At 37.8% G+C, this 10,330-nt stretch overlaps 1 long non-coding RNA gene across 2 annotated transcripts in view; it reads right to left on the bottom strand.

Annotated features, from left to right (window-relative positions):
• Positions 1-4,767: 4,767 nt before the first annotated feature.
• LOC138803077 (uncharacterized) overlaps positions 4,768-10,330 on the bottom strand; it is a 29,888-nt gene continuing 24,325 nt past the window's right edge. For both annotated transcript variants that reach the window (XR_011364857.1, XR_011364856.1), the window contains exons 2-3: positions 8,885-8,936; positions 4,768-5,191 (exon numbers count right to left, since the gene is read on the bottom strand). This is a non-coding gene — a long non-coding RNA (uncharacterized lncRNA). The remainder of the gene's footprint in view (positions 5,192-8,884; positions 8,937-10,330) is intronic.

Raw genomic sequence — 10,330 nt, 5'->3', positions numbered from 1 at the left:
TTATTATGTTGGTCATGTGTTCAATCATTCTAAAATATTTTCAGAGTATCTCCATAATGTCAGCTGCTAGGAATCTACTTGTGAGCAATATACTATCCTATCCCTGTCCTTAAGGACATTTTTTGGCTCATCCTACAGCTGTGATCCCCACTCTTCTTACATCCCCAAACCTGGAACAAATACCAAATGTTTTATTAAAACATAAAAGTAAGAGTATCTGTGCTGCTTCTTCAAGCACACTGACTGCTCTTCCTGTCTCCTTGGTTGGCTTTGCCTCTGGCCACCTTAAAATGCTCAAGTTCTTCCTTCCTCTGTCAGCATCCTGGTCTTAACAGATCTAGTGCCCATTTCCCACAGATGCAGCATGTAAGACTTTCCCTACTATCTGGTCATAAAGCATCTCAAGGAATTGGCTGAGACTTTTTTTTTTTTTGCTGATCTTGGGGCTTGAACTCAGGGCCTGGGCACTGTCCCTGAGCCTCTTTGTGCTCAAGGCTAATTCTCTACCACTTAAACCACAGTGTTCACTTTAGGCTTTTTCTGAGTAGTTTATTGGAGGTAAGAGTCTCACAGATTTTTCTGCCCAGACTGGCTTCAACCCATGATTTTCAGATCTCAGCCTGCTGAGTAGCTAGGATTACAGGCATGAGCCACCAGTGCCTAGCTTGGATGAGACATTTAGTAGTGCTGCTTTTTCATTTTTGGAGAGATAAAGTTGTGTATAACTTGAACTTATTTAATGATACTATTTCTTGATAACTAAGTCAGACATTCAATTTTGTTTGAAATATTCTACTGTGTTATTCATAAGCTAATATTTTGTCAAAACAGATAAACTTACAATTGCCTTTGTGAGTAAAACCACAAAGACCAAGTAAACTAGCATAAATAAACTGCCAAAGCAAGTTTTTTCACTTCAAATAAGGATTATGATTAGTGCATTTCTCAGCTATCATTTAATTTACTGGTTTGCATGTGTTCATAAATGTAGTCTTGTCATTTTTGACCTTATATAATTGAATAATTGTTTAAACTGTTTTACTATATTGTGAAATTACCTGACATTAACTAATAGTATTGTTTCTATAGATCTATGAGACTCAAACTGAGTGAAAACAATTCACATGACAGCCACCAGATGGCAGATATGCACAGCATTATTGGACATCTGTGGCCATTCAACCTAAACTGATCTTGTTAAAATGCAGACTCAGTAGCTATGGGGGAAGGGATCCGTCTGAATTTTAACCAACCTTCCAGGTGATGCTGCCACTTCAGGGCTATGTGGCACATTTTGAGCAGCAAACAAGAATATCTGTGCTATTCAGCTCTCAGATACTGGTAACCGTCAAACAGGGTGAGGTAGCACAGGGGGCTGAGGCAAGAAGATCATCTAGTTCAAGGTCAGCCTGAGCTATAAAAACAACAAAACAAGTCCTTCCCCAAACACAGATGTAAACACAAAATAGAGGAAACACTAACTAAAGAAAAAATTCAAATTTTCTTTTGAAAAAGAAAAACCCTTTCTCATTTCTATATATGCTGATAGAACTAAACTAGAAGAAGCATTGAAATACACAGCAACAATGCACATAAACCACATGCTTTCTACATATAATCAAGTGTGATTTGTTAGTAAACAAATAGTTGTAGACACCTTTACTGTCTTAAAAATATTAGATTCCTCCAGAATCAGCTTCTTTCTTTCTTTCTTTCTTTCTTTCTTTCTTTCTTTCTTTCTTTCTTTCTTTCTTTCTTTCTTTCTTTCTTTCTTTCTTTCTTTCTTTCTTTCTCCTTCCTTCCTTCCTTCCTTCCTTCCTTCCTTTCTTTCTTTCTTTCTTTCTTTCTTTCTTTCTTTCTTTCTTTCTTTCTTTCTTTCTTTCTTTCTTTCTTTCTTTCCTTTCTTTCTTTGGTAAGGCAGAGAAACAAGCAAGCAAAGAATTCTGGTGCCTCCATGTTCCACCCCTAAATACACTAGAGCACTTATCCAGAGGTGCCAAACTTACTTCTCAGTTGTTCTTCAGTCCTTCATTTCAACTCTGTAGTTGGAACAGAAAATTCCCAGCCTGTGGCTCAAAAATACATTTTTTACCTATTTGTTCTGTCACAGTCCTAAGCCTACTCCAGCCATTTGGGCTCCTACACAGTCTTCTACCTGAAAATCATACATGGCTCCTCAGAAGCCAGTGTATAAATTTTTAGCTGTGGGATTTTTAGGGCTCCCTCTGTTTGCACCTGACCATCCATATACAGCCTATGTTGAAATTTACAATTCAGAAAAACAAAGCTGTATGTAAGTCATTAAAATGCACCCAGAAGCTGGGTGCAGGCAGCTCACGCCTGTAATCCTAGGTACTCAAGAGGCTGAGATCTGGGGATCACAGTTCAAAGCTAGCCCTGGCAGGAAAGACCATAAGACTCTTATCTCCAATAAACCACTCAGAAAACCTGAAGTGGTGCAGTGGCTCAAGTGGTAGAGCACTAACCTTGAGCTGAAGAGCTGAGGGAAAGTGTTCAGGCCCAGAGTTCAAGCCCCATGACTGACAAAAAAAAGCATCCAGATATAATAAATATCTGACTCCATACCTATTAATCTGTAGACACTATGTACCTAGATAACAATATGAAGAAGTCATAATATCTGTCTTCACAGAGAAAAGTGCCCAGTGGGAGACTAGCCATGAAGCAGCTATGACAGCAGTGTGTTGATATGTACCATAATGGAATGAAAAGATGTGCGCCCAAGGAATTCCTGGGCTAATTTGAGCTTGCCAGGGCAGACAGTCATAAGGAAGAGTAGGAGTTACAGTGGCAGAGAGAGGAAGAAGAGATTCCTAAAGGATATACATATCAAAAGATCCAGAGATGAGAAAGAGTATTATTTGACCTGCAATGTTCAAGTTAAGGAATTGATTGGAATTAGAGTGTTGAAAGAGGGTAGGAAACAACAGTGAATCAAGCGTGGAGAGGCAAGGCTCAAATAATCAGGTCTCCAGCATGTTATACTAGGAGTTGGACTTAACCCTCCACCGTGAAGCATTTTGTGTCTGAACCTGTGTGTCCTCCACTGGACCAAGCACTGGACATGGATAGTTGAGGCTGTCTCTCATCTTTGTATGAATTACTGTTTCTCAGTAGGTGACTGATCAACATGTAATGAGTATAGTATGCCTTTGATTATTCTAAAGAATTCATGTCACTGGGCACGAATGGTTCTCACCTGTAATCCTACTCAGGAGGATGAGATCTGAGGATCATGATTCAAAGCCAGCCTGGGCAGGAAAGTCCATGAAACTCTCATCTCCAATAAACCACCAGAAAACCAGAAGTGGTGGTGTGGCTCAATGTGGTAGAGTACTAGCCTTGAGTGCAAAAGCTCAGGACAGCGCCCAGACCATAAGTTCATGCCCTACAACCACCACCACCACCACCAAAAAGAATTCATGTCTCGGCCGGGCGCTGGTGGCTCACGCCTGTAATCCTAGCTACTCAGGAGGCTGAGATCTGAGGATCGCGGTTCAAAGCCAGCCCGGGCAGGAAAGACCGTGAGACTCCTATCTCCAATAAACCACCAGAAAACCGGAATTGGCGCTGTAGCTCAAGTGGTAGAGCGCTCGCCTTGAGCTGGAGAGCTGAGGGACAGCGCCCAGGCCCAGAGTTCAAGCCCCACGACCGACAAAAAAAAAAAAAAAAAAAAAAAAAAAAAAAAAAAAAAAAGAATTCATGTCTCTAATTTTCAAAGAGCCTACCAAAGCATTATAAACATTTTCTCTAGTGTGAATAGGTGATTTTATCCTATTTATTGTATTCCAGTGTTTAAAGTATTTTCTCATAGGTAGGGAATTTGTCCATGAGTGGGCTCATCTAGGATGGGGAATACAGTAATGTATAGATGAATACAATCATGACCAGAAGTTCTAGTTATCCAAAGAAAAGACCACACCTGTAAGGTATATATATTCAGATTTCACTTTTCCCACGATTCTAAAGTGAAACCATATTTTTTCTCTTGAACTGATTGCATTAAAATAACAGTTTTTGGTTTTCCTTTCTAAGTCTTAGTCATAGTGTATTCTTTTTCCGTTTTAGAGCTATCACATTGCTATTGATTGAAATCTCTGTTTCGCAGTTTTTAACTCATTTGTTGTAAGTGGGCCAACTATTTAAAAATAAATGTACAGCCACAGAACTCCTGGGGGTCTCTAAGGCAGAAAGATACCTTCATGGACAGTGTTTGGATGAACAGGCCTGTGAGGGCCTGTGGAATTTGCACAAAGGTGATCCAAACGCTAAAACAGCAAAACCGAAGCACACCATAGTTTGAATTGAATCCAGTATGGTGTCTATAGAAAAGAAAATTGTATCATATTTATAAAGTACTATTGGATGTCATGATTTTAATGGGCAAGTTTTTGAAACCAATAGTTTCTTGCATCTAACCTAGTTTGACACAAACCTAACAAATAGGAGATTTGCTGATTTATTTTAAAGAGCTAGTGTAATTCAGGTACCTGTCTGATGGGGTAAAAATGTAGTTATTACTCTCTAAAAATGATAGAAGCAAAGATTTTAAATAAAAGGATAATAGATTACAGTAGATGGAATAAGAGAATAATAAAGATACCAAGGCCAGATAGGATGCTCCTAGCCATCCAAATATGTTGCCATGCCAGGTGAAGAACTGACACACTTCATCAAATAAGGCAGGAAAATGAGAAATTATTCCAACAGAGTCTCAAAAGCAACTTGGTTAACTTGCACATTTATTTCTGGGGTTAAAAAACAATTTATGTATGTATGTATGTATGTATGTGTGTATGTGTATGTATGTGTGTATGTGTGTGTGTGTGCGTATGTATTCCAGACTGGCCTCAAACATATGATTCCCCTGCCTAAGTCTCTTGAGTGCAGCAATATCTATTTTGAAAAGTAAAAGTTGAATCAACACATTCTTCTAGTCTTGCTCAGTTGATAGCTCTAGATGCCCCAATTTGTGGCTCATTCATAGTCTTATTTCCGTAGGTTCCTTTCCAAGAAGAGCTGCACTGAACTCAGAACTCAGCTTTGATCTCTCATTTCTCACACATGAGCTTCATCATTCCCTACACGCCCCGTGATTTTGACATTCAGGCTCTGTCAGCAGGCTCTGCTCCCATTATATCTTTGCTCATTGTTAGAGCTCCATGAAATCCTAGTAGAAAAATAGGCAAAAGAGAATATATAATTCACAAAAGAAGAAATAAAATGACCACTAAATATATATTTTTTCAATGTTGTTCTTTCTCTTCTAAGTTTCTTTTTTTAAATAAGTTTTTTATTATGAAAATACTGTACATTGGTTACAGTTATATGAGCAAGGTAATGAGTACATTTCTTATCCAGCATTGTTACCTCCTCCTTTGTTTTTCCCCTACCATCCCTGCCCTCCCACCTCCTCAACTACAGCCCCCACCCCCACTCCTGCTTAAATTGTAAAGTTTGTTTTTCCACATAGCATCTTGTACATCTCATTGTTGCAATGGGTCAATCTGTATCCCTATTTAAACATTTTGCTTTTTCCCTTCCCCTCCCCAAACTATGCCAACGTCAAATACAGTAAAAACAGGGGTTATACCATGGAGGAGGGACATACAAAACAAAAAAAAATCACATGGTACATTATAAATAAGTTAGAAACAACAGCAAGGAATTAAAAATCACTTGTGTCCCTATCTTGGGGTTCACTTCGCTTAACATCATCTTTTTTATTGTGAAAATACTGTACAGAGGGGTTACAATCACATGGGCAAGATAACGAGTACATTTCTTATCAAGCATTGTAGCCTCCTCCTTTGTTTCCCCTTCCCATCACTTCCCATCCTACCCCTCAGCCCCCCACCCAATCCTCCTTCCCCCTCCACACCAAAGTTGTAAAGTTTTTCAACATAATGACTTGTACATTTCATTGTTGCAATGGATCCACCTGTATCCCTATTTAAACAGTTTTTTCCCTTCCCCTCCACAAATTATACCGACATCAAATACAGTGAAAGCAGGGGTTATACTGTGGGGGAGGGACATACAAAGCCATAAAGAAATAATCTTATAAATGTGTTAGAAACAATCACATGAAAGAAAAAAACATTTGAATACATATCTTAGGGTTCATTTCCCTAACATCATCTTATCTGACCTTTTCTGCTTGTCTCAGACATATGCTAGTTATTGCAAATAAGAGAAACCATGGACTTATGTTTCTTTGGGTCTGGCTTACTTCACTTAATATAATTTTTTCCAAGTCTTTCCATTTCCTAACAAATGATGCAATGTCATTCTTTCTGATGGAGGCATAGAATTCCATTGTGGATATATATCCCATTTTCTTGATCCATTCATCTACTGAGAGGCATCTGGGTTGGTTCCATATCTTAGCTATGGTAAATAATGCTGCAATAAACATAGTCATGCTGGTGGTTTTAGTGTGGTCTTGTTTGTGAACATTTGGGTAAATGCCCAAAAGTGGGATTACTGGGTCATAGGGGAGCTCTATGTGGAGTCTTTTGAGGAACCTCCATACTACTTTCCAAAGCAGCTGAACAAGTTTACACTCCCACCAACAATGTAGTAGGGTTCCCTTCTGGCCACATCCCCTCCAGCATCTGTTTTAGAGTTCTTGATTATAGCCATTCTAACTAGGGTGAGATGGAATCTCAATTTTCTTAATAGAGACCCGAAACACAACAAATCAAACAAAAGTTGGACAAATGGGATTGCATGAAGTTGCAGAGTTTCTGCAAGGCAAAGGACATAGCTAGCAAGATCAATAGAAAGCCCACAGATTGGGAGAAGATCTTCACTAGCCATACAATGGACAAAGGTCTCATATCTAAAATATACCTGGAACTCAAAAAATTAAATCCCCCAACAACAAATCCTCAAAGAAACAACTTCCCAATAAATAAGTGGGCTAAAGACTTAAAGAGAAACTTCTCCAAAGAGGAAATAAGAATGGCCAATAGACACATGAAGAAATGCTCAACCTCTCTAGCCATAAAAGAAATGCAAATCAAAACCACTAAATATATTAAGTGTTGATATTTCCTAATAATCAAAAAGGTACAAATTGGATGAAGAGAGATTCATCTGCTTCCTAGAAGGTTACTGCCTCTGGTTAAAAGCTCCATGGATTTTCATTAGAGTTATAAATTGCAACAACTTTTCTGGAAAGTGATTTGAGAGACACACAAAATTTTGAAATGTTTTCCTCTTTCTTGGCTCAGTAAATTTCATGTTTTAATATCCCTCTTTGAACTGGTTGGATCAGAAGGAGAAAATGACTCCTAAAAAGTCTAAAGGTGAAGGGAAATCAAAGAAGTAATTGAATACAAGTACAACAGAGACCTCTGCCAGCCATGACACTGGGAAATTACTTACAATTAAAATTTAGTGTTTTCTGGAAAAAATCCCTCTTAAGGAAATAATAGAATGAGCTATATTGATAACTCTAGATATCAACCACATGAAAAACTTGGCAGTAGAGTCAAAACTCCATGTAAAAGTTTTTTTTATTTGTTTATGCTTTATTTCTAGTACCGAAAAAGTAGAGGAGAAATTAAGCTAAACAAGGTAAGCTGAATTAATATAATAATAACAAAAGATGGAATTATTAAAATATATTTCAATAATATGAAATTATATATTAACAATTTAAACATACTGACATTCCAAGTTTTTTAAACAAATGTTATAGCAATATAGTAAACATTTCAACATGTTAACAATAATTTAATTCTAATGGTAAAATATGTTTAGTTTTTCTTTCCTTCTTTATATATTGTGTGTGAATTTATAAGAACTCTATCATACAAATTTACATACTCAAAAGTAAAATAAAAATAAATATGACCAGAAAACCATTCCACTTATAACAAACTCAACTTATAAGCATATAACATAATATTTTTAAATAACCAAGAGCTACGAAAAACCTATTTGGAATAAGCCAATTAAAAACAGTTGGGAAATATCAACAAATTTTTAGTGGGAAACAGAAGGCTCCTGTGTTCCAAGTATGAAAAGGAGAGATTAGGAGGAGCTTAAGGATCTCAGACCTCACTAATGTTAACAGACTCAGCTTTTTCATTTTATAGAAATTCTGGTACTATTTTAGTAGTCCTCAGATAGTTTCTAGCAGCAGAAATGACTGATAGAAATTTAATAATTTAGTTATGGATTTGTTTCTTAGTTTATGAGTGGAAATCACAAACAAAACCATCTGCCACTCCATTTGAAATGATTGCATTGCTTAAACATCTAACCTTAATATATATATATATATATATGTATACATATACATATATATATTCAGATGTTAAAAGCAATTACTGGTAAAAATAGAATACAGGGAGGCAGTTGTGTCAAAAACAAAGCATGCAATTTGGCAAATTAACAGGACTGTATGAAAAAAAGATGTGAGTTCATTCCTGAAGAGCCACAGACTGAGAAGGCTTCCATAATGCTTGTACAAAGTATTGACAAGTGTAAGTTCCTTATTCCATTTTCCCCAATCTCTTAAGAACTCAGTGAAATCTCTCATCCTGATACTTTAAGGAAAGATCAAAGTTTGGAGAAAATGTTATGGAGACTGTAAGGTCCTCTCAGTAAAGTCTCCTCCCAGTACCTGCATTACCAGGCAATTGGTACACCTGGAAGAGGTCACATCTGCACCTGCTGAGGTCACATCTGAATTGGATGTGGCCACACCTTTCTCCACCCATACCCTAGATAAGGCCTAGCCCAGGCCCAGACGCCCTTTTCCCCAGGTTTTCCCCAGGCCTTTCCCAGCCGTGTGGATTGCCAACATGGTCTGGTGCCAGCCAGAACGATGAATAAACCTACTGCTTACCTGAATACCACTTGTGTGGTGCTCTTCTTACTCAACAATCTCTTTTGAAAACCTAAAAGAAACCATCAGCGTTTGGGAGAAATCATCAGTGTGATGTCTCTGGAATAAAGTCAAGACCTCTTGCTTACCCTTTTCTATGTTCATTCTTTCTATTCCACTGTCTACATTCTACTAACTTTAACTGCTTAGAATCACTTTAAATGCCCTTAAAGACATATAAGCACAATTCTTAGATAAGACATTTACCTGGGGACACTAATCAGGTCTTCTTATTATCAAAAACTTGAGCAATAGTCCTTTAACTTTGAGAGAACTCATCCCAGGCTATGTATTTGCCTTTGGTTATGAACTGACATTTTCTTTTTTATTTATTTATTAATTTAATTGTGAAAATACTGTACAGAGGGGTTACAATTACATGGGCAAGATAATGAGTACATTTCTTATCAAGCATTGTAGCCTCCTCCTTTGTTTCCCCTTCCCATCCCTTCCCATCCTCCTCCCCCCCACCAAATCCTCCCCGCTCCCCCCCCCCAAAGTTGTAAAGTTCATTTTTGACATAACGACTTGTACATCTCATTGTTGCAATGAGTCCACCTATATCCCTATTTAAACGATTTGTTTTTCCCCTTCCCTTCCACAAATTATACCGACATCAAATGCAGTGAAAGCAGGGGTTATACTGTGGGGGAGGGACATACAAAGCAACAAAGAAATAATCTTATAAATGCGTTAGAAACAATCGCATGAAAGAAAAAAAACATTTGAATACATATCTTAGGGTTCATTTCCCTAACATCACCTCATCTGACCTTTTCTGCTTGACTCAGACATATACTAGATATTGCAAATAAGGGAAACCATGGGACCTATGTTTCTTTGCGCCTGGCTTACTTCACTTAATATAATTTTTTCCAAATCTTTCCATTTCCTAACAAATGGAGCAATTCCATTCTTTCTGATGGAGGCATAGAATTCCATTGTGTATCTATACCACATTTTCTTGATCCATTCATCTACTGAGGGGCATGTGGGTTGGTTCCATATCTTAGCTATAGTAAATAGTGCTGCAATAAACATAGTCGTGCTGGTAGCTTTAGTGTGGTCTTGTTTGTAACCATTTGGGTAAATGCCCAAAAGTGGGATTGCTGGGTCATAGGGGGCGGTCTATGTGGAGTCTTTTGAGGAACCTCCCTACTGCTTTCCAAAGTGGTTGAACAAGTTTACACTCCCACCAACATTGCAGTAAGGTTCCCTTCTGTCTACATCCCCTCCAGCATCTGTTGTTTTTAGAGTTCTTGATTTTAGCCATTCTAACTGGAGTGAGGTAGTATCTCAATGTTGTTTTGATTTGCATTTCTTTTATGGCTAGGGAGGTTGAGCATCTCTTCATGTGTCTATTGGCCATCCTTCTTTCCTCTTCAGAGAAGTTTCTCTTTAAGTCAT

This window comes from Dipodomys merriami, unplaced genomic scaffold (genome assembly GCF_024711535.1).
Source record: "Dipodomys merriami isolate MVZ:Mamm:240054 unplaced genomic scaffold, mDipMer1.0.p SCAF_332, whole genome shotgun sequence".
NCBI lineage: Eukaryota > Metazoa > Chordata > Mammalia > Rodentia > Heteromyidae > Dipodomys > Dipodomys merriami.
The sequence above is the reverse complement of the archived record's forward strand: the minus strand, read 5'-3'. Positions and strand labels throughout refer to the sequence as shown.